We start from the raw sequence: 24,425 nt of genomic DNA, 5'->3' as shown, positions 1-24,425 counted from the left end.
GCCCCTTCCATACGTAATAGAAGACAAGCATTTCATATACTGTTATATATGCTGTTTAATATACTCTTGGTAGTACTGTGTACCAACTAGGCATCCTCCTCAGAATAATACAATACTGGGAATCTGTTCTATCGTGCACCAAGAAATGCAAAAGTCATTTTTTGTTCCTTGCATATACACGTGAGCAAATCAAAGTCTAGATCTGCCTCTGGCTCAAGTTATGAAAATCTAAGTAAAATAAAATATTGAGTATTAAAGTATAAATAAAAAAGAAGTGTTGGTTAACTTTGACAGTTACAGAAATATGCAAAGTATCTCCAGAAATTATATTTTATTGTATGTAGGCCAAGTATGACAAACTCAAAAATTAACTCAAGGAAGATATCAAACTGTGCAGTCACATTGCCAGCTCTACTGCACTCAAAATGCAGCCTTTCTCTTTTTCATCACCTGTTCTTGCATAGTGTTACTAAACTAAAGCAAGACATGGAGAGTAATATTCTTTTTCTTGATTATTTTTCTCTTCAGCTAATGTGAAGAAGGTTAAGTGGAGTTAAAATATAGTTAAATACATAAATGCAGCTTATAAATAATATAAGCATAACATAAACATAACACAAGCATAATGTAGAAATATATTATGCTAAATATAGTTAAAAAGTAGACGAGGTTGAGGTGGACTAGGCAATAAAGTCCTCCATTGTTCCAAGCACATCAGTCATTAAGTGTTTGTGGTCCCCACCCATGCTGGGCCTGGCTTTATATCCAAGCTCTTCCCTCTCCCTACGACGGGAGGTGTTAATAACTCACATGTACATAATTTACAGTGTCTCAGAGATTTGTTTCGTTCACTGAGAACTTCAAACCATCTAGAAGTCTGATCCTTTGTCTTCTGAAGTCTTGTCATTGATTTTAGAGATAGCAGTATCAGGGCTTCAGTAGACATTTAACTGACATAGCTGCTCTCTCATTTATTTCTTCTGGCTACATTTTAGAGCTAAGTAAAAGCCATTCTTGAACACAAAAGGAAAAACAGGAAGGGAATGATAAAGTCTCCACGGTCCAGAAAAGACGGGCTTCTGGCTTTGAGGCTCAGCCACTTTGGTAAAAGAACAAAAGCAAAGGACTTGCTCATGTTTACAGGATGTATATCCCAGAGTGCACTTTGCATCCCGACTGCACAAAGGAAACAGCTCATCAGCAAAAAGCCTTCTAATAAATCTATAAAGGCCTCTCAGCCCTTTCTATTTTGTTTCAGTGATTTTTCAAGCTGTAGGAACTGTCTAAAACCTTTCCCCCTCCCATCTTGTAAAGCAATGGTCAATGTGTAGCATGGGGGAATGCCATTTGTTTTGCAGCCTTTTCACTGATGTGTAAGTTAGCCGATACAGAACTCCTGCTTTATTTATCCCGAATGAACGTCAGTCGCTAGTGCAGGCTGGCTAATTCATACCTTAAATGAGGCAATTTCGTTTGAGAACATTTTGTCCTGTATTACAGCCTTATTCTTCCTGGTTGGTAGACTATTGTCCCCTCCTCTTTCCCCCCATTCCTCAAATCTTTCACATTTAACTGGTTACACAGCTAGGAATATAATGTTTCAAAGATATAAATAATAATGAGCTCCTTTAATAAAATCAGACATAAGTTATGCAGCAGACGTCAATTATAATGGATTTTAAAGGTTTTGATCTAGAACCTGGGTGGCATTACATTTAGACTAATAACTGTAACTATGATTTATGTGTTTGCAACTGAAATGGTTTCAGTGCTTCTATATATGTCCAAAGTAAAATTTATAGTCTGCTACAGAATGTATAAATAATGAACAGCCATATGTCATATTGCATTTAAAAATTTGACTTCTTCCACAGCCAGCATAAGGTAAAATGAATTAAAATTTTAAGTTCATTGGGGATCAAGTTACTTTAATACTTTAAAGCAGCTCCACAAATACAAAATTGATTTAATTACTTTTCCTGCAGTAAAAAATAAGATACTTGAAAATTTGCAGTTGTATTCAAATTAAGGCACAACAAAGAGTAAAACATATGCTGAGAAGAAAGGAAAATGATTCACTTTTCTCCTAAAAATAATTGTCACTAATTTTTCGTTAGATAGCAAAACTAGCATAACAACTATTGTCAAAGAAATGCTGCACAAAGAATTTAAATGGAAAGAAGCACAATTACTATAATTTTCACATTAACCCCATTCCCCAAATGCCCATCTCATGTTGGAAAAAAATCTGTAATCTATTTTTAGTAATATGAGCTGTATGTGACTATATGAATACACACTGCAATTTTCCAGTTGGTCATCTGAAAATTAAAAGTGCACCCGACTAATATTCGTGGTCTGTTTGCAGCAGAAAGACCGCCCGACCCTCCATTACAGCAGGGTTTGTTTTTCAGAATGTATCTACCTTTTCTAAATCTTGGTTTACACATTTTAAATCTGGCTGACCAAACTATTCCTGTTTTTTTTCCCTTCTTAGCTATCTGTTGAAATTTGTCATTGTCATGAATGGACTATGTACAAAAATCAGATGACAGCTACTATTTTATTAGTGGCTTATAAGATGCTTTCCATTTTGCCCATAACAAGAGATGAAGCGTAACAGGATTTCAATCCTATGGGAAACAGGATGTGCTAAGATTTGACTCTGGGACCCTGTTCTCCTTATGTCGTCAGATCAATTTTGCAGCAGTAAATGTTTCTCAAAAATTTTAGGTAGCTCTTCTGGTATTTACAGCAAGCAAAGTGCCCAGTGTTCAGCATTGCCCATGGCTTGAAGCTTCCCTTTTCCTTTTATATGGGAATACTATTTTCTTTTATTCCCTGGTGTGTTGGTACCAGGACTGAACTTAATGAGCTCTCCAAGAAGCAGAAATAAATAAATGAAATATTTGTAATGAAGCCATCAGCGGAGATGACATCTATTCCTCAGCAGACCCTTTTGTATTGTTGAGAAGTTATCTAACTTCTCATAGAAAATGCTATTGATTTTTAGCCTGTTTTGTCAACTAGTCAATAGCCACACACAGAGGCTACTCGGGATACGCTACATTTTTTTTCCCCCGTTAGAAAAAGTGCAACTGTATGTTGTGTTACCAATGTGGCCAGGTTGGTGGTTTTTTTTCTCTTGAACTTTAGGTATTAATACATATGCTTGGTTTATAAATGTCGAAGTCTGTTTTATCATCCCTCTAAAAAGGTGTCTTAGCTGAGACAGATGCTTTTGCTAAGAAATAGTACTGGTGTCTTAGAGCTAACATGCCTTTGGGCTCTGACAGACATTTGGCAGCAGATCGAAACTGGGTGTCTGAAATGGTTACTGCTCTCACCTTGTCTATCACAGATTTAGTTTGTCTTGCTACACCAGACTGGAGTCACGGAGCTGGTTTATGAGTACCTCAGACGCCCCTTTTCTCAGAAATGGCAACATCTGTCAGAGAAGGGCAGACGACTGGGAGAGGAAATGAGGAAAAAAAGCACAAGTAGCTTGAAAATTCTAGCTAAATTTTTAATATTTTTTTGAATAATATAATCGGGCAAGCAAAAACATTAATAGAAAAATAAGTAGTTCAAATTCTACAATTCTGAGTGAACAACTCTTTTTGAATATTGAAATGTCAGTTCACCTGGAGTTACCATGTGAGTTTAGTCTCGGGGAACATGACATACCATTCAGAGATCGGTTTGCTGATAGTTATTGAATATTAGGTAAAAAGATGGGTTTGCAGTGTTCAATTGGAGAAATTTGATTCAGACTTTAATAGCTTTTAAGAGATCAGTGTTTCATTGCTGGATGAAGTCGTGGGGTGTGATCGTGGAAATGGATGCTCCTCTCTATAAAATATTATTGACGAATAAAATTTGAAAATTTTGTTTCCAAGATTGTGGTAACACCCAACAATGACTGAAGTACATTTATTCAAGACATGGAATTCCTGCATCAGTTTGACAAGCCCAGCTCTCCATCTGTCCCTTTTCTTGCTTGAGTTTACCACTCCGATTCTGTCCTGCCATATTTATTCAAGAACATAATGTTATAATTTTCTTGTGCTTTGGCAAAGTCCTAGTGGAAAAGATACCCAAGTATCAAAATTTAATGTTAACTTGTGGATCTCCCTGTGTGTGGGCACCTGTTACTCATGATATCCAATAATCAGACAGACATGTTGCCAGTTTTCTGTCTACAGGAACAAAGGCTTTAGAAGAGATTCTATTTGCAAACAGATAAGCCTGCATTCAGGTGTATCTTATCAAAAGGGGCTGCTGACATTTTCTGATGATAATCAAGAGCACCTTGTCTCAACAGGAGCTTGTTTCTTTTCTGTTCCCTTTAAACTGTTGCTACAGCTTTTCAGAGCAATGGTTGGTTTTACCTTTTTAGGTTTTTTTTTAGGGATTTGTTACTAGAAATTAATTTTAGCAAAGGGCTGTTTATGAAGTTAGGTGAGTTTAAGAAAAGGTCAGGAGACATTCAGAGCACTGAAGACCTGGGGAAATTCAGCAGCAGATGAGGTCTGCTCTCATGATTTAATCAGGTTAAAGGAAGTATAAATAGCTGGAATCATCTCCTGTAGTCCAGGCCTTTCATGACCTAAGAGTAAACTGGTAAGTATTTTTTGAAAATGTATATGTTGCTTTCTTTAGATGGTACTATATCCTTAAATAAATATCTTACCCATGTAAAGAAAACTGTGCAAATAGTGGCTACGGTATTAGAGACAGACCATACAATACTTTTTGTGGCAGGTCTCCCTGCGCTTACCAACCTAGTTAGGTCTATTATCATCCAATAGCTTCAGCTTGAAAACAGCTCTTGTCATTGAGTTGAACTTGCACATTATACAGGTCTATGACTTCAATCATGTCACTCAGCAATTTCACTGTACTTTTTTTGGTGCTTAGAAGATGGGTAAAAAAAAGAGATATTTGCAGCTATTCATGTCACTGATGATAGATAAAACATTACTATATCTCTTTTCACTTGTTGTCACTATTCAAACTGTGCCAGGATTTTTAAAGGTGTTTTGTTTTACCAGATATATCCTTACAAGTTCAAACATTTATTAATTTGTGACTTACGATCAGTTAAAAGACTTTTTTTTTTAAGACTGCAATGACTGGACTTAAACTTCTCATAGAAGAGAATTGCCCTAGCTCATTTAACCTCTGCCTTTTTTTCTTAATTACTATTCAAACTGATTGAAAAGTTTTGGGGTGGTTTTTTTGCCCCTTCCTCTCAACAAATCTGCAGATAAGTAAGTAAGGGTCTTCAGCTCACGAATATCTTTGAAGTTGCTTTTCAGCTCCTTGATTGGGCTCAGGAGACAAGTTTCTGTATCTCATTGGATTGGAGTTGGTGGTTTATATCATGACTTTGTGAGACTGGTACTGAAAGTAGCAAGATGAACATCAAATTATTTTACTCCATTCCACGAATTTTTGAACACTTCAATGATTTTCATATTTTAAAAAGAAAACTTTCTGTATTATTAGGTACTTAAAGAAACTGAGAAAACAATAGTTTATAGAAATTGGCTTTAAAATTACCATGTTACTTTGACTATATTGTTATCAGTTGTTATTATTGTATTACCTAATCTGCATGCCTCAAGGTTTGTTAAGAAATTAAAATTTTTTTTACACCAACATGCTTTTAACTAAAAGAGGGAGAACAAGCTTTCAGGAGTCTTATTGTTAGGGGGAGAAAGTGAGCCTTCAAATAAGATAAAGAAGCAATAAAAAATGACCACACATTTTGGTTAAAGTTCAAGTCCTCAGTGAGACATCGTTTTGACAATGTCATTTACATGACAAATTAATGCTTCATTCAGACATTACATTATTTTATTATTATAAGCATAGGATTGTGGTTTTTTTCATAATTTCCCCTCTTGGTTAGTGTTGCTTACAGATATTTTCTTTTGGGCAATTATCAATCTTGTCTTTACTTAAAATGTTTATTTTATCCTTTCCATAGTGTTTTGGAGAAAAAAAAAAAAAACAAAAACAAAATCTTTCTTTTATTCTTACATTCCCATAAGATTTCCTTTTATAATGTAATATACCCACCTCCAAAGGATTTGTGATCTCCTGTGATTTGATACTTGTATTGTCCTATACATGTGAAGACTGAGAAAGATTCTGTGGGTGTGGAGTTTAAGCTGCTTAAAATCCAGCTAATTATATGCAGTGTTTCCAAGAGTCTGATGACTTCACAAATATGAAAATCCAAGTCAAAACTCCAACAAAGTTGCAGGATTTTTCAGAACAGTAATTTTTATTCAGGGTTATCTCAGGAACAGAGATGTGTGTTCGCAAGGAGAGAGAAGGGGAGATGTTGATTTCTTTTGTTCCCTCATAATATTGAAGATCCAACATCTATTTGGAAAGTTTATTATTTCTGTTTTGTTTATGAATTATAATGTCTTGTTACATTTATCCTTGAAAATAGTTACGTTTAAAGAATAGGTAGGACTGTGGGATCTCAGTAACTGAAAACTGAATCTTGTGATTCAGTTTGTGAGGGAGATGTTTTGCAATAAGATTAAAAAATCAGAACCTTTGATTTTTTTAAATTTTTTTTCCAACCAGCTTTTTTAAATGAGATGGTGTAGAGTCACTCTGGAGGAAGCAGGCTATTTTAAAACCTGGTAAAGTTTGAGAAAATTGTCATTTCCTAGATCTGAGATCTCCAAGGTGTCCTCAGTGAAAGCATGAAAAAATACATACTGCATTTGATATTTCTGAATTAAGGTGTGCATGTGTGCCTCCATGCAATGCTAGAAAGGGTTTTCAGGAGTTCTTTGACCTCCAAAGAAAAGATGACCAAAGACTTCAACCATCTTCTCAGGTCAACTTAAAGTAACTTTTGGTAAGTCTGAATAAGCGGTTAAAAGCAATGTGTATTTAGTGCCTGTGACTGACTAAACCCTTAGGGGGTGAATGTGACTCACTGACTAAATGCCTGCAAGGGCAGAAGGCTCAGTGGCGGTGGGCAAGGGTGCTGTGCCCACGAAGCTCCGAGTAACGCAGGGCGTGAGTGACCACAGCTGTTGCAGAGAAGCTGACAAAGGGTGACTTTTGTTTGAGAGAAACAGCTGTCAAGAGTTGAGTGGAAACTGGTAGTGTAAATGTTTCTCCCTGAGTTAGCCAGACCAGTATGGGGAGCGTGATCAAGTGGCTCAGCCCAACATAGAGCATAAAAACTTGGCAGCTAGCAAAAGAATTTTGAACTGGCTTCAACCCACGTATTCTTTCCCAGCAACTGGGGCCACGTCATGATGGTGAGCATATTATAGAGACTGGTAACATTGGTATTGTGATTGAACTGTGTATTGCAATTGCTATATTTTTCTAAGTGTAACTACCATTTGTATTGTGTTTTCAGTATATTTTGTATCACTGTGCTAAATCATAAGTCCTGTGTAGCATCGAGTATCTTCAAATAAGTAAACTTCATATTAAATGTTACACCTTCCATGTGTGGAATATCTTAAAAGAACCTAGTCAGAGAGTATTGGACTCTGACAGTGTCCCAGCTTCCCCCACACACCTCACAGAGGAAAAACTCACACATGGAGGCAGTTTTTCAAAGGCATGGAAGAAATTTAGGTCAGATTCAGTTAAAACATGATCATTCTGCTTGTATCAGCAGTGCCCCTCTAGGAACCAACTTGGCATTAGTCATACAGGAGAAAAATAGTTTAATCAGCATTTCTGCCTTTATGTTGAAGGGCCAAAAGTTATTCTGGTGGTGCGATTGCCTTTAGAACGGTCTGATGTGCCACGTGGGAGTCCTCACCAATATTTGAGGGCCCCTGTGCTACAGATTATAGTATGGTTGTATTACAGTCTGTAATACTGTATTTCATACTTGGGCCAGATCCTTACAGAGTGACTCAGTTTTTCTTAGGTTGAACCATTGACTTTGGTAAGATTATTAGCAGTCATGAAAACATGCCAGGAAACACAAGGGCTTTGCTAATAGATTTTTTTTTTGTAGACTTATTATGGATTCATTTTACCAAATTGAAATAAATATCTTAATGAAATTGTGAGTAGTTTTCAAGTGTAGTTCATTACGTTAATTTGCTAAAAACTTAAATGGTACTAAAAGATTATTAATGCAATATTAGTGGAATATATGAAACTAGATTTTGCCAAAATGAGTAGAAAATAATAAATGCTTTAAAAAGGATTCACACTATAAAAGATATGATAGTGTGAAGTATATTGTATCCACTGATAATTGTTCTGGACCCAGTCATAAATTTATCTATGAACTAAATAGGACTAAGATGTTTAACTTCATATGGAAGTGTTTATTTGAGTTGGTCGTTGCAGTAAAAGAAAGATATATTATCGATTGGTATAGCAGAGTGCATAACCCCATAGCATTTGTGAAGTGCACTCTCATCAAATACAATACTTGCTAAATTGTCAGTGAGGTGACAGTTAGCTATATTCACTATTGGCCTGAATGAAAGCCCACTGAAGTCGGGGGAGTCTTTACATTTATTTCAATAGACTAGCTTCAAAAGCCTGTTCTATGGCACACGTGGCAGAAACAGGTAAGCCTTTGGGCCATCCTTCCTCACCCTCATGGCTGAAAAGATGAGTCACTGAGTTTATTGTTCTCTTCTATTTATAGAAGCCTGAAAAAATGCTAGTTTTCCCCCCAGCATTGAGCTTCAAGTAATCTTAATTATGAACCAAATTTTATATTGTGCAGGGAAGCTATTATTCACTGGTTTTGCAACGGTTTTGTGCATTAGATCTACAAACATAGGCATAATCCCTATCTTATTCTTTATTCTCGCATTCTTATTTTATTAAGTGTTGCTAACCAGGCCCTTTGTCATGGGTGGCCCAGGTGAGCGTGCTCATCCCAGGTATCATCACAGCGTAATCCTACTGTGATTTGTAGTATGATCATCACGTGCAACACTGAATTCAGAGGTGTCATTGGATTGTGGCTGAACATCTGTTTCACCATTGCACATGCTTGCTCAATGAGAGGTATCCCCTTAGAAGCTTGGTGCTGTAGTGCAAAATTGAGTTTCTTGGTCCATGCTAACTTCCAACACAGTCTAAAAGACTAGACGTTTATTTAATAAACAAGCCTCTCCAGGGCACAGGTAACTTTTTTTAAGTGGTTACATTAGCATTTGAGGGCACTGGATGTCGCCAGAACTTTCTATAGAGTTTTCAGGTGACCAATATGAATGTTACTGTAAGCTATGGTTTCCTTTCAAGTGAGGATATGTCACCAACCGATACCGTAAACCAGATGGGCGATGATAGTTTCACCACCAGGGATTTTTTACCTCCACAGCCTCCTTAAAACTTGGAAGTTATCCCCAAATTTTATGTGACTCATGGAATAGAGCAAATTTATTTGTTACTGCTATTTCATTTTTTGGCATTGTGGCTTGAACTCTGCTACTATACGTGATCCATGGCTGTTATAAAGTCTTCATACGCTTGGCCTGTCTGAAGGATACAGGCAGACAATATAATACTTGCACAAGAAAACTACTTCTAATGTAACTGTAGATTATTGTTTTCCCTCTTTAAAAACTGTTTTTGAAAAACATTAGAATTGTATGCTGATGCTAGATAATCAAGAAAATCCACAGTTTAGGGAAAACATGCCATATGTCTTGTAATTCCAGCACACAATGGGGTATCTCCTTAATGACTTCCTCAGTACCCCCAATTGTATCTCGGTGTTAGAAGACATATGGAGCCTTTTCCCCTTAACTGTGAATTTCCTTCCTGCCACTGTTTTTTCTTACAACCTTAATCTGCTTTTAATGTACTGCAGTTGTCTTTTCCTGCCAATAATCTTTTATCCCTTGTTAGGTGACTTCACTACAAATGACAGAACTAGAACTTCTACATAACTCAATAACTGAGCAACAAGAGAGCTTTGAATTAAACTTGCTATTCTGTGTTAGGCTTCACATTGTAAAACCTGTGCATATCTCGTTGCTGATGGCATAAATGGTGGCATTCGGTGTTCTGTAGTCTCTGTATGCATGTGTATATAAAAGCTGCTAACATGGTGCTAGTTGTTGTTTCCGAACACTTTGTGAAACCCTAGGTATAGAAATACACTTGTTTTGCAATCTGATAAGTTTTAATAAGTTTAAGTGTTTCACAGGGTACAATTTGGCTCTGGCTATATAAGAAATGGCATGAACTACAGTCCCTGTTTACAGGATGTCTGTGTCTTTTCTTTTAAATCTTTTATATTTTACAGTACCGGTATACAGAGTTCTTTCTGAATCATGGAGTACAGCAAGCTACTCCGTGCAGAAAGATCAGAAAAGAATTTTCACACATTTTTTCAAATTTAGAACAACACTGTTCAAATTCTACTTTAATAAATTTATGAAGGGCTAGCCTTACTGATCTATGCTTTTATTTAAAAGATTTTAGACAGAAATATTTATAATTGGAAATGTCCTTACTTGATTCAAAGCCTGAAGAGATCAACAAGACTTCTTATAAGGCTTTGAACCTAGATTTAAAATGTCATGTATGAAAGGAAAGATGATATAGGAAAATGATTTACATTCTGATATTGAGAAATTTTGTGATACATGAAGGCAAGAGAGGCGGTGCAGCCATTGGCTTTCCAGGACTCAGGAGTCTGAGCAGAAACCAGTATCCTTCCCACCCAGATGGGGAGAGGCTGGACCCTGAATTCCTCTTCAGTACAGATGCTTTATTAAATGAGAGTGCTCTGAGAAGCAGTATGCATGAGAAGTAGAGCTGGCTTAGGTTGCTTTTCTACTACCTAGAACAACGCTGGAAATAAAATTATGACACTGATTCACAGTCCAGTTGATAGTCTGCTCCTGAGGCAAAGCAGATTTTGATGTTGCACAATGCTGATGCCAGAGCTACAATTTAGCTCTTAAAATTCACAGAAATATTATTGATTAAACATGAGAAAATAACTGTTGATTGCTCAAGGTTTTTACTGCTTAGGAGGGAGTGTATTCCCAGAGACAGTGTAGTAAGAGTTATTTTTTAACCTAAGTTTGAATATTGTGGTTGCAGTTGAAATTTATTACAAGCAAATCTGAGGTTCACTGTTAATGGAGTTGGTAGAAAAATTTTATGATCACCTAATTTTTATAATTTATCTGTGATGGATGAAGGCTTGTTGTGAGCCTGTGGTGGCAGAACACACTGAGGAACACTTCGTTGGAAGTAAAGGATTATCAGTAACTGTAGGTTTGATTCAGACTTGAAAACAGGCTAATTTTTCAGTTGGTGAAATTCTTGCAGAAGAGAATCCTCCCTTTTGCATTTTGCATAGGGTTGTCTGATTTCCAGCCACAGCACAGAAAACTCCTGGTCTCCTGAATTGTGTGAGATTTCAACATGCAGCAGATGAGAGAGGGTTGGTTATTGTCCAACTGTGGAGTTTGGAAGGCTTCCTAGTGGTCTGCTGAATGAAACATTTTTAGATCAAAGCTGGGGAGGGGTTGGCAGAAAGACCTGATGGTCCATGAAAGTGGTAAGCAGAACTGTCTCATAACCTTCCCTCCTATTGCCAGTAGACTATTTGGATGAAAACAAAGAACTGAACAAATTCTACAGATGCTTGAGTAAAACCTTCCTAAAAATGTATCATTTATGAGAGCTCATAAATGAAAGCTTGGGTTTATCACATTCTTAGTGCAGGGAAATATTTCTTTTTGTGTGTGTGTGTTAATATGTGTGGGTTGGTTGTTTTTGGTTGTTTGTTTGGTTGGTTTGTTTTTTCTTTTTTTTTTTTTCCCCTCCTCCTGCCTTTTATGTTTCTTTCTTTAGATTGGCATTTTTAAATTGGGGCGGGGGGAGGGAGGCGGAATCAGTTGCTTATTGTTCACTGAAGTACCGTTTACTGAAGAAAATATATTTCCCTCCCCTTATAGTTACTGGCTGGTCATCACAATTACCAGATGCCAAGCTGTAGAACACTGTTTTCCAGAAAATGGCATCTGGCTTCCTGGCAGAGTCCACAGGCACTTGTGTTGATGGTTTTGGAGCTGCAGCTGGGTCTGGGTGGCTGCTGAGGGAGTATATGGTCCACCCTGTCATTCTAGATGCTATTTACCTTTGGCTCACCTTTGATTCAGAATCATTTAGGCATTTGTGCCTTTCTATAATGCTGTCAAACATCAGTCTTTCAAATGGCTTTATGTAGATCCATTCACAGTTAGGAAGAAGAAAGCCATTTCACATGATCGCTCATTTTCTGCATGTACATGTAAACTATAAACCCGCTCATATACCAGCAGGTGGTTTATTTATCCACCAGGATGCATAGTGCAAACATGTGTATTAAGTCATTTATTTAAAGGGAAAAAGAAGAGAGGGAATCTGATAATCTTTCTGTGAAAGCAAACATGTAATCACACCTGATTGTGTTCTACAGTTAAATGATGCAAAAGACTGAACTGTTGTGTTAAAATTACTGCCAGTGCCATTGTGTGGCATAGAGGCACAGCCCTCCATTCGGGAGCACCTGCGCTCCTTGTATCATGCAGGTATGCACCACACTAGGTCTGGATGAGGATTTTGCCCAGTGTTTTACTGTTTCCTGGGATACCCAATACCCTCCAGAATGATCCAAAACACAAGCACCTCGCTAGGGATCAATAAAACTGAGTTCTGGTCCAGCTGCCAACCTCCTGTGATGTGTTAGAGGAATCATCATCTCACCTCACTGTATTTTGCTTCCCTGTTTGTCCACATCTTATCACACCTCTTGGATGTACTTTAAAATAGCAATGGTAGGCACCATGGGTAGTGTAAATAGTATTTGTACTGAGCAGACTCAACTTCTGGAGGCTCTCCCTACTGGCAGAGGAATTTCTTTTTGGCTGAAACACCAGCATTGTATCTCTGCTGTGATAGTGGTGGGGAAACTGGGCTGGGTATGACTGACAGCACTTTACCCTTCTTTTCTTTTTCAGACTTGGGACTACCAAGTTTCTGATCACATGACATCACTCCTTTCATTTTGTCTGCGTGACTAGTACCAAGATGGCAACCCCCATAGTGATGTTGCTGTATGAAAATATGCAAACAGTCCTTGTTCTGATTTTAATGACAGCATCTCAGATGCAGGATTATTGCTATTACATCTAATTGCTAGTCCACACTGGTATTTAAAATGGAGTGGTGGCAAGGATTCAATGTACAAATCTATTTGTTTATAACCAAGTGACCTTCTGTTCAGCGATATTATGGATTCTAGCTAGGGAGAGGGATTCAGCTTCCCTGTGAATGTCTGGCTCAGTGTTGACTAGAACGTGGCTTTTGTTCCCCTGCTGGTAGTGACAAAGCCTTTGACAGCATCCTGTGGGAGATGGTGCATGCCTGAATTCAATTTGTTTGATGTCCTTTGACCAAGCTGTAATTCACTGACTTGGTATAATTTTTGCTAGGCAATGGCTGGGGATAAAATCCCATATGGCCTTTTACATCATTCTGCTTGGTACCTGGGAAAGCAGAAGACTATATCAGTAAAAGAATCTGCAATGTTCTGAAGAACATGAAAAACATTAGAAATGCTGCACCGTGAGAAACCTTGCAGTGAACTTAACAATATTGCATTTGATTTTATTTTTCTTTGGTTTTCATATACACATGACCTTATTAAGTTTCTAAACATAAACATATTCCTTTTAAAATACATCTTCAAAGTATACTTGAATTCTAGCCCTATAGGGACTTGACATATCAAAAGAAATTTGCTGACATAAACTGGTATGTAGAGCTTGATCTATTCTAATATATGATTTTAATGTTTCTCATTTTCTTGCCTTGCCAACTCACATCTATCACACACTGTCACATTTAAGTTTCCTAAATTACTGCTTTTAACTTTTTGTCACTTATTCAGCGAAGAGATATATTCTAAAGCTCAGCTCAGCTTTTTTTTTTTTCCTTGTGATTGTATCTTAATATTAATAGTTTGAGGGGAAAATGGAAATTTTTGCTCAGTTAAGGAGACAGCACTTTTTGATAGATTTGGGATTCAATATTGTCCTGGTTTCAAATTCAAGACCTGATTTAATTTCCAAGCAAAGCACAGAATTCAGTGAGGCAAATGGAATAATGGCATGTGCGAATGGGGAGGGTGTTCTGAGCATTGTAATTACGAGCAAGACAAAATATATCTCCACTACATCTGTTTATCAGTGATGGATAGATAGATTCATTTCCTATTGTTTGTAGCACATGTGTTGATGACAAAGTGCTCTGGTAAATTCTGTTGTTTGCAGGATAAGAGGAAATAATAATTGCACTCTTTAATCAAACTGCTTTGACCTCAAGCTGACAATTTCAAAGTTGCTTCTTTCTACGCTTACAGCTGATCCTAAGCACCTCACCCTTTCAGCCGATGAGTGTATTTTAAGAGCTATGCACCTTTAAGGATTCAGGAAATACGAAAATATTTCCAGACATGCCAAATTTTGAAATTACTTTTTTTTTTTTCAAGTCCAGTTCCACTTTAATATTGCTTGTGATTTGAAGCTTGCTTCTCATTTAAATAACATTATCTTTTAGCTTCTTATGATACTGGAGACTTTAGCATCATTTCTGTTATGAGCTGGCTTTCTTCTGATGACCATTGCTCAGAGCTTATACTGTAAACATGAGTTTGACATTCGGTATGATAAAATGTAAAAAAGTAGTTTTAGGATAAAATAAAACAATTTTTCCCTTCATAGGGTCTCAGAGCCTCTCAGAAGCTGTTTAATTAAACTTCCATATCCTTACATGAACTCTTAGAATAATGAATTTAAGACCAGGGTGAACCATTGTGAACCTCTAGTTGGAGCTCTGACACGGCTTGGTCAAAGAGCCCAACACAATCACTGCCAGCGCAAGCCTGTGGCTTTGCGTGAAGTGATGGCATATTTTCTAGAAAGATATCCAGAGTTGATTTCAAAACATCAAATGATAGAGAAACTTCCACATGCCTAAGTAGTCTGTGCTGGTTGTCGGTTACTTGGTAGGTAAAAAATACATGTCCTTTTGCTCCTCTGAATTTGTCCCATTTTAACTTGTGAACAACGAAACTCATTGTGCCCCTCTGTGCTAGAGAAAGAGCTGCTAATATAAATATCTTCCACAGGTAATTGCAAACTGTGATCAGCTCAACCCTTAACTGTCTTTTGGATAAGCTGGGAGAGTTTAGTTTCTTAATCTTCTGATCGTCACATATTGTTTCCAGACCTGATTGCATTCTAATTGCACTTTTCAGCTTATCACCAGCTTAAGCAAAGAGTCAGCCCAAAAAAATGCTTATTTTCAGTAAGGATGAAAGCTCAGTAAAAATAGATGGAGCACTTTGGTTTTGGTGGGGGTTTTTTTGGTTGGTTGGTTGGTTTTTGTGGTTTGGGTTGGGTTTGGGTGTTTTGTTTTGTTTTTTTTTTTTTTTTTTTGGTAAGACACAAAGGAAAACCAAAATAAAGTAGATGGGTGGGAAAGATGAAGAACAAAGTAATTCAAGTTTGCCATTTGTCTAACTCATGGAAGACTGAACTGATCTGTAGGCTCTGTGGCTGGATTATTTAAAGGTGTATTTTCAAAAGAAAAAGGAGACATTTTTATGAATATTGATTAGAAGCCTTTTGGCGTCCTAGGAGCAACATGCGATTTGTCAGGAATGCTCACTGTACACATTGGGATTATTTTTTTTTATTGTTATCTTCACATGTATCTCTGTCTGTATTAATGTGTAAGGAATTATAATAGCAACATTTGCAATGCATGTATGAGAGGTTGCCTGTTTTTCTTTGTAACAGATATATAGATGTCAGAGGGCCATCATTTGTAATCAGTTTTACACTGGCAAAATAGAAAAAGTATCTGTGATGGACAGAAAATATATCAGTGAAACTAATGTCTGAGCTTCTGAAAAATTCTTTGTCATAAAAGGTGAAAAAATACATTGCTAAAATTGTGGCAGATGATAGCTTGGTTTCCTTTTTAAAATGAAGCTTTTGCTGCCAAGCAACTGTTCTTTTACCTGTATTTAGATGGAATAACACTTAACATTCAGTATACCTAGTTATGCTGGGTATCCTCTGCTGCGGCTTTCTTTTTCAAGGGTATCATTCGATCACCCAGAATGTGAAGTGTTTGTACTTCTGTTCTTTAAGGGGAACAGCACATTTATATTACATAGAAGTCACACTTCGGTGATTTATTTTCCTCTGCAGAAGTGTGTATGCAGCACCAGATTAGTTTGCAATAGTATAGTCTCATCTTCCTCTGGTCACATAGGGCAAATGCATATGCATTTGCTAGAAGAGGAATAAAAATTGTAATATAACTAATCTACATTTAAACAAACTGCCCATCCAGCCAGGAGAACCGGTCAGGGCTCTGAGCTGTGATAGGGAGCTAGGTCCTGCTTTGCCTTTTCTTCCTCTGAAGCACTGGGTATGAATAATTCTTGTATTCATACCTGGCCCTTAAGTGCACTGTGCTGGGAGGGTCAGCTCTTTTTCTGTGCCATTGGCCAAAGAGAATCCAGAATTTAACATTAATCAGTTTAGCTTAATAACAGCTATCAAGACTTGAAGGTGATGCTGTTTGTTCACCATTGTAACAAGGTATAGATGAAAAATGTGCAAGATGCTAGATGGGTCCTGTTTCCATCTCTGTCCTTTTCTATCACGATTCATCACGATCTTTGGCAAGTCCTAATGTATTTCAGCTCTTGTTGAAATTAGTTGGGCACCTTAATAATGTGCTTTTCAGTTCTGTGGCAGTCCTGTTGGGTTTTTTTTGTTTTTTTAATAACCTGTAGAACTTGAGTAATTTAAAGATTAGGCAATAAATGAGACCGTATAAGTACATTGAATTTTCTCCAAAATGTTTATGTCCTAACCTTTAGAATGAATCTTTACCATTGCATTGGAAAATGCTCTTGGTTCAGGCTGGATCACATTGCTTGTTCTGAAGGTGAAGTCTGTTAAATATCCAGTCTGCCATCCTCCCTGATTTCCTTTTGAAGTTCACCACTGCAGCTCCAGTCACTTCAGCTGAATTGCTCCTGATGTACTCCACTGTAAAGAGAGAAGTGGATCTAAGAATTTATTTCTGGTCTGTGAAAGAAGTTTAAAGGTATCCACTGGAAACGTCATGATGTCAACTCTAAGGAAAAAGTTGAAAGTTGAGCCTTAAACCCATAAGGAATTTAGAAATTTTGAGGAACAAGAATCCTGCAACTTCTGAATCAAAAAAATCACACTTCAAATAAGATTTGCAAAAGCGTCATTTGCAGTAGCATTATGACACTTTTTGGAACAACATTTATTTAGGTTAAACGAGCTGAAAGTTTAGTGAAACCAACATCAGACAAGAGGTAGCAATGACCAAAGTGGCTGTCAGTTGAACTCCCTATTTAGTGCTGGACCAGAAAAAAGTATTACTAATATGCAGTACTACATGCTAACAGTGAATAGCAATCTCTAGTTCTTGTGTGTTTGAGTCTCCTTTTAAATATTTGTTAGTATCACTTATTTTTCTTCTCTGTTCTCTTGATCTGATACTCTCATGCCTCATATCAGATATTGGGGTTTTTTTCTCATCCTGATTACTTCTCTTCCTCTTTACTTATGGCATTGGCTTTCACAGAATTATCTATGACTGATATTTCTTAGTTTTGTGGGAACGCAAATACTTGAAGAGCGTTACCTTTGGGGATAACTGAAAATTCCAGTATATTTGTGTTTTGTACTAACAGGTAGAAAACAACTAGACTTACTATATGAACTGTCTTGTACGAATGCTGTGAGTCTTTGGATTTAATATCCTCCACCCTTTATCTAAGCCTACTTAATCTAGTAAATTTGTTACTGGTATTTTAATGATCAGATAACCATGTTTGTGTCAACCATGAATTAAGTTCTAAATCTTTTTGTCACATGAACTTTATCATGCCTTCTATGATTAAAAACCTCTACTTCTTACCAGATTTTTCTTCATCTTTACTAATACTACAATGTGATGTAATATGGGTAAAGTTCAGTCCAGAGTTCCTTGATGTATTTTATGAAACATGCCATGAAGTAATTCATTTTAATTTTTCCTTCCAAGAGCTAATTTAATTTTGACTTAATTAATATGATGCATTTAATATAAAATTATCATAGAAAAGTGCAAATTAATATGTAATCCATCACTTGAAAGTTTGCCTCAATTAGTAATGCATTTACAGTTTCATGCGGATTGAATGACAGTGGACCTCTTAGTAGGAAACCTGTTTGAGAGGATTGGAGAGAAATTTTCAGCAAAACTAGATGTTGAAAAACCAGAGAACTTCCACCAATGAATACAGAAATCCATTTTTCATTATTCTGTGTCAAAGTAGAGCTTTTTTTTTTGTGAACACAGAGCTATATATAACAAAGGCTTCAAATTTAATGTTTTAATGTAGTGATTGTCTGGTAATGCAGCAAACAAAACACTTCCATTTTAGTTATGTGCAGTGGTCTTTGTTTCCCATCGCTAACTGTTGGACCTGTGGCCAACATGCTTTATAGAAGACTGAGAGCTTTTTAATTTCAATTGTTCTACCGGGATTTGGGGCAAAGGGAGGGGGAAATAGGGTAGTGTGTTGCAGCACCTGTATTCTAAGTTCGAACGTTTGTCTTGAGCTCAATGGACGTCATGGCTCCCAATAGGAAGGAAGAGGCTGATATTGAGGCAGAGGGGTACAGCTCTCTTATTCTTTAATTTGGAGAGCTATTATTTATATAAGAGAATGACAATTGACACTTCACAAAGGAATGACTTCTACTTGCTACCGCTGGGTTGGGTGGAGGTTTTTGTTTGTTAAAGGTTTATAAAAGGTTTAAAAAACCTAAAAGGTTATTTTAGGTTAAACCTAAAAAGAGACTTATTTTCCCCTAAATGAAGTCTGATCCTCCATCAGCTTAGGAGAAATGTTCATCAGCTAAAGTTTTGCAGTATTAGTCCTCAAGTGTTTAAGACTGTGGAGAGTGCAACCCATATAGCTTGTATGACCTAGTTACCCAAGTCTTAGATGTGTTTTCTAAGATGCTTTCAACAATGTCTCTTCCCTTTGATTCATTGATTTCATGACATCTTTTGGAAGGTAATTACAGATCTGTCAATGAAGTCATAAAAGCATCGTGAAAATTCTCATGTGCAACAATTAGAGTACATACCATGACCTCCTTTTGCATTCAGTTTTCTGAACCAATTCTCTGATCAGAGATATATGGTCAAATGTATCTTTGCAGTAGTCCAGGTAATGGTTTGGGTGAATGCTAGTTCAAGCCATCATTTAAAGTCTCCATAATAATTTGAAATACATACACCTCTGTCAAAATTCCTCACAACTTTTTTTTCTTCCATGTTTTTTTCAGCTATATACTACCTTTATGTACTTAAAGCTGCTGCCTCTAAAAAATATGCTAGTCATCTTTGTAGATTTAGGAACAGAACTAATTAAGGTGATATGTGTTCCCTGCTGATTCCCTTCTGCAAAGAGGTGCATAAGAAAACGCAAGTAAACTCTGAGACATCAGTTGAACAGATTTCTTTTTAATTTCTGTTATATCAAGGATATCCTTGTGGTTTTACCATGCAGGCCTTAAAAAGACCTTTGTTATTTTGACTGAGATAGTATGAGAGCACTGTGCCATAGCAGTGTTACATCATTGTTCATGTGGTACCTGAGCAAATGAGGATAAGTGATTTTTTTTTTTAATTATTATTATTTTTCTCCAGAGGTGATAGTCTTTGTTTTAAATAGTTGGCTTGAAAGATAAGGTAGGCAGTGTGTTTTGATACACAGAGTGATACTTCCACTTTTTAATTGAATTAATCTGGGTTGTGAAACTATTATTCAGATAGAGATTAAACAGATGAAATAAAATAAAGATAAAATACTGTGCAAGGTGAAATACAGCAGTATGATTTTCTCCCTCTTCTCTACACCTGGAACTTCAGGTGACCTCTTTGTCTATAACTGTATGGGTGGATTTTGGGGTAGTAGAAGACAAGATGTGGCAGTACTGCCCATTTGATAACAGCTTTGGACCTGAGCTAGTTTGGCTGCCTGGGGAATGTCAGCAGAAGGGGACATGGCACAGCCCTCAGGTTACCATCCGTCAGATTTTTAAGCATTCTGTCCTTCTAAGCCAATGTCTGAGTGCTTTCTTCTTCCTTTTATCAGTAGAGTTGGAGTCCAGATACTGAGTGTAATTTTTCTTTAGTTGTTGATGTTTCCCCAATATCAGCATTGCTTGAGGCTAAATGATTCATTTTAGTAAAGGGTAATGTGAGTAACTGTATGAGATTAAATTATTTAGCTAATTCTTCAGAACTTTGCTCTTTTAAAAAAAAATCTTTTCACTTACACAGTAGAAAGGGATGGTTCACTTACCAGTTTTTACTTGTGAAATGTTTTAAAACTGTAAACAGTTCCTATCAGTGTCAGTTTAACAAAGCAGATAACGTGAAAATATTTTCAAGTTTGTGATCACCTCCATGCAAATGAAAGTGACGTTACACTCGGCTGAGTTGTTTTCAGCACAAGAGCAGTTATAGGTTCATTGCAACTCTGAGTGGTTCAACACTACAGAGCAAAAGGATGACAATATGAGTGTGATCTTTGAATATATGTAGAATAAGCAAATACCGTTGTTTCGGCGCCTTAGTGTTTAAATGGTACTTCTGGAAAACTTCTGCACCTTATTAATACAAAAAGATAACTTTGAAACTTGAGAAGTTTTGGCACTGCACAACTGTCAACCGAGCAGCCAGAAAAAAATTCAGTATACTAGACGAACAAATCTCAGACTGTAATAGATGCTAAAAAAATACGTTTTGACATATAATTTGAGATTTAAAATGTAAAGAATAAAAAAACCACCCTATGTTTTAAACTGCTCTAGAAAATGTGGAGAGAGAATGGTCCCAATTCCTTGTCTAATGAAGAAAATTCGGGTATGGAACTGGAAAAACCCCCATGGTTTTCTGTCATTTTTCAGATCTGACCTGTGGACAGTTCAGGCTGTGCTGGTAAGTGCTTCCGTAAAGGATGCTTAGCTGCCTACGTTGTAAAGGACCTCTGCAGTCTGGAGATCTCGGTGGTCCTGCAGTGGCATCTGCCTTAGATCTAGCCTTTCCAGGTGCATCCTAGGCATTCCTGCTGTGAACCAATCCAGCTTTTAGAAACTGGTACTAGATAACAAATGGATTTATTTATATCACCTCAAGATATCAACCTATTATCATTTTATTTTTAAGCAAGAGAGAGATAAAGAAGACAGCCAAACAAAGAGCATTCTAGCAGGAAAAAACTTGGTAATAAAAAATATTAATTTTTATAAGAAAACCCCCCACAACCCCTTGTTTTGGAATATCATTCTTCTACCTTTTGGAAAGATGCCTTAGGCCACTGTAGGAAGAGACCTTAGATTATTGTAGGTAAGCAGTGTCCTGTTAGATGCACACTGAAGTTTTATAGCTATTCCTTTACAGATTCTATTTCTGCTTCTACTAACTGGACAGTTAAAAACTGTTTAGCAGTTTCAACTTTATCAGGAATTATATATTTTTTGCCCTTTTGAGATGGCCTATAGTTTAACAGAAAGTAAAACTGCCATCTCAGCACCAGTGGTGGATAATTCTGCACTAAGAATCAGAAATGTACATGTCTGAGTTGCAGTGTAATAGCCAGATATATACAGGTGAAGTCATATTCTCTTGAAGACCATCACTTTTTGGCTGTGGACTTTAAAGAGAGACTTTGTTAAGCAAGCAACTCCAATAATATATAAAGAGCAGTATAGAAATATTTCAGGCTCTGTACAGAGAGCTCTGATGTTCTTACATTTCATATGAATACAAAACGTGTTATCACTAAAGTCCTATCTGCCTGCCTGCAGAACTTAAGAGCAAAACTTGAGCTGAATGGGATAAGGCCACGCTTTCTCCCTCTCCAGCTATTCTGATATCTTAATGTGACAGAAAATGGAAACCAAGGGTTCTCCTGATTTCTGGGAGTCTTACAGGAACTGTGACTCAAAACTACAGTTTTCGTATTGCTAGGAACTGTACATACAGCATGAATAATAACACGATGACATGATTAATTTTCACCTTCAAAACTTCATAAAAGCTATCAACATGTTAAAGATGAGGAATCTTGGGCACTTTTAGGAAATAGAGAACCTCAGATAAATTGATGCACAAGACTTTCTTTTGTGTGGCCACCCATACATGCCAAGAATAATCATTACTTTTAGCCTAAGATTGTTAGCAAAGTGGAATTGCACGTTTTATGTAGCCAATCTTTACTTTTCTGGGTCTTTCAAAACTGCATAAAAAGTGAGGGTATCACAATGAAGAAAGTCCTTGTTTATGTTTTGTGATGGTTGCTGTAAGTCAAAAAACCTAATCCTTACAAGTAACACATTGATAATTTTGATCTGATCCCAGGCTGCTTACCAAGGATCTCCATAATTTTTCTTGCTACAAATATAATGTTGTTCCTACCTTGCAACACAAATTTCAAAGCAGTCCTTCCCAACAGGAATGCCTGTATATAAATGAAGTCTTTTCCTCGTTGATACATGACAGGGGGCATGATAATACTTGAGCTAATGCAAACGTTTTGCAGAGGTGAGGATAGCAATTGTCTTGCAATCACCAGGTAAATGTAGTAGCTCCAGCCACAGGTATGAGGTAGAGGAAAGGAAACGTCCCTCTCCTGTCTTTGTGTCTGGAAATGGAAAGAGTTTCTCAGCAAAAAAAAAAATTGCATCTTCATTTTGTAAACAGAACCATTTAATAGGCCAACATGGCCCAGATACTACCAGAAGATCCAGATGCTATCCTGGCCATGGAGGAAAATTGTAGCAATAGGTCTTACTGCTGTGCACTGGCTGAATCCCTATGACAGCTATTTTTGACTTGTGTTGTGCACTGTGCAATTTTCTAGTGCCTTCTGTGGGAGAACTTGATCACAAGAAAATGATAGTACGGTGTCTTTAGAAAATGCTAGTGGTGCTTTTTAGATTTTTTTCTAGAGGCTTCTGAAAACAATGCAGTGTAGGATGGGCTACCCATAGCTATCTTGAAGTATGGTAGTGATCTTAAGTCATCTTTTATCTTTACCAAATTGTAGTGTCAACTGTAGACAGCAGAAAATGCTTCCAATTGGTGGTGGTGTTACTACAGGGCAAAACACGAAGGCAGAGACATCTTCTTGTGTAACTTAACCATGAACTAAATATGGTAGAGCAGGCAATTTACAAAACCTCAACACAGAAAGGAGCCCTTTTTTCTTATTAGCCACTATGATGCAGTAGGTAACAATTTTGTTTGAGTAATAGATGAGATTATTATAAGATTATGCAGTCACTCAGTTTTAATCAGCTGAGTGGGAAATCTCTGCTTTCTTATCAAAGGGCAGTAGATGAAAAGCGACGTCTCCACAGATCATTATGAACGTAGCCTTGTATGAAGGGACCACTCATCTCCTCTCTTTCTAACTAGAACTGCTACTGAGGGAGTTATGTACTGGATGAAAATGCCTTGATTAAAACAGACTGAAATCTAAATACAATTAGACTGAGAGGATGCAGAAATGTTTTATATTCATTGGACATCATAACGAGTGCATAAAGTGAAACAAAAACAGTAGGAAAAAAGCTCCATTTCCTGATGAATTGTCCAAAATGACAAATTAAAACAAATCTGTGCTTACAGGCACTGGATGGAAACTTTGTCTTTTGGGATGTCCATACAGTCCGTGCAATTAAAAAAACAACAAACCGTTAATGCAGTCTGTGCACTTGTTCCAGTATGGAATTTGTCTTTTCTTACTAAGAGATCAAATATTTAATTGATGGGGCAGAAAGAGATTTTAAAAGTGAAAGCTTTGTCTTCTCATAGGCACAAACTGATTGCAGAACTACCGCATATGGCGATTCTGTTCCAACACAAATCAGAACATTTGCATCACATATTTGCTCTTAGAATTGGACAGTCAGACCTATGTACATAACTTTGGGGTCTGCACTTCAACTAATGTTGGGATAAAACATTCATTTAGAGAAGAGACAATATTTCAGACAATATAGGCCAGAGTATGTGTATTTTACCACTACCATTCAGTTCAGGGGGGAAAAAAAAAGGGACATACAAAGCCTAAAACATGTAAATGTAGTGGTTTTAAGCCCATCTCTGGCCACTTTCTATGCTAAATAATGACAATTTATCTACAATACCAAACTGCTCCCTCACGTTTGGGTTTTTTTTGTTTGTTTCTTCATTTTCATATAACAGACAAATGTCTTTCTCAATTACAGCTGACTATTTACAGTGACCTCACAGTAGTTGTT

General features: G+C 36.9%; 1 long non-coding RNA gene across 1 annotated transcript in view; it reads left to right on the top strand.

Moving 5' to 3' along the window:
* Positions 1-4,412: 4,412 nt before the first annotated feature.
* Positions 4,413-24,425, top strand: part of LOC127022411 (uncharacterized) — an 86,860-nt gene continuing 66,847 nt past the window's right edge. Inside the window, exon 1 of the long non-coding RNA XR_007767338.1 lies at positions 4,413-4,623. This is a non-coding gene — a long non-coding RNA (uncharacterized LOC127022411). The remainder of the gene's footprint in view (positions 4,624-24,425) is intronic.

The sequence above is a fragment of the Gymnogyps californianus genome, chromosome 15 (assembly GCF_018139145.2).
Source record: "Gymnogyps californianus isolate 813 chromosome 15, ASM1813914v2, whole genome shotgun sequence".
Taxonomy (NCBI): domain Eukaryota; kingdom Metazoa; phylum Chordata; class Aves; order Accipitriformes; family Cathartidae; genus Gymnogyps; species Gymnogyps californianus.
The sequence above is the reverse complement of the archived record's forward strand: the minus strand, read 5'-3'. Positions and strand labels throughout refer to the sequence as shown.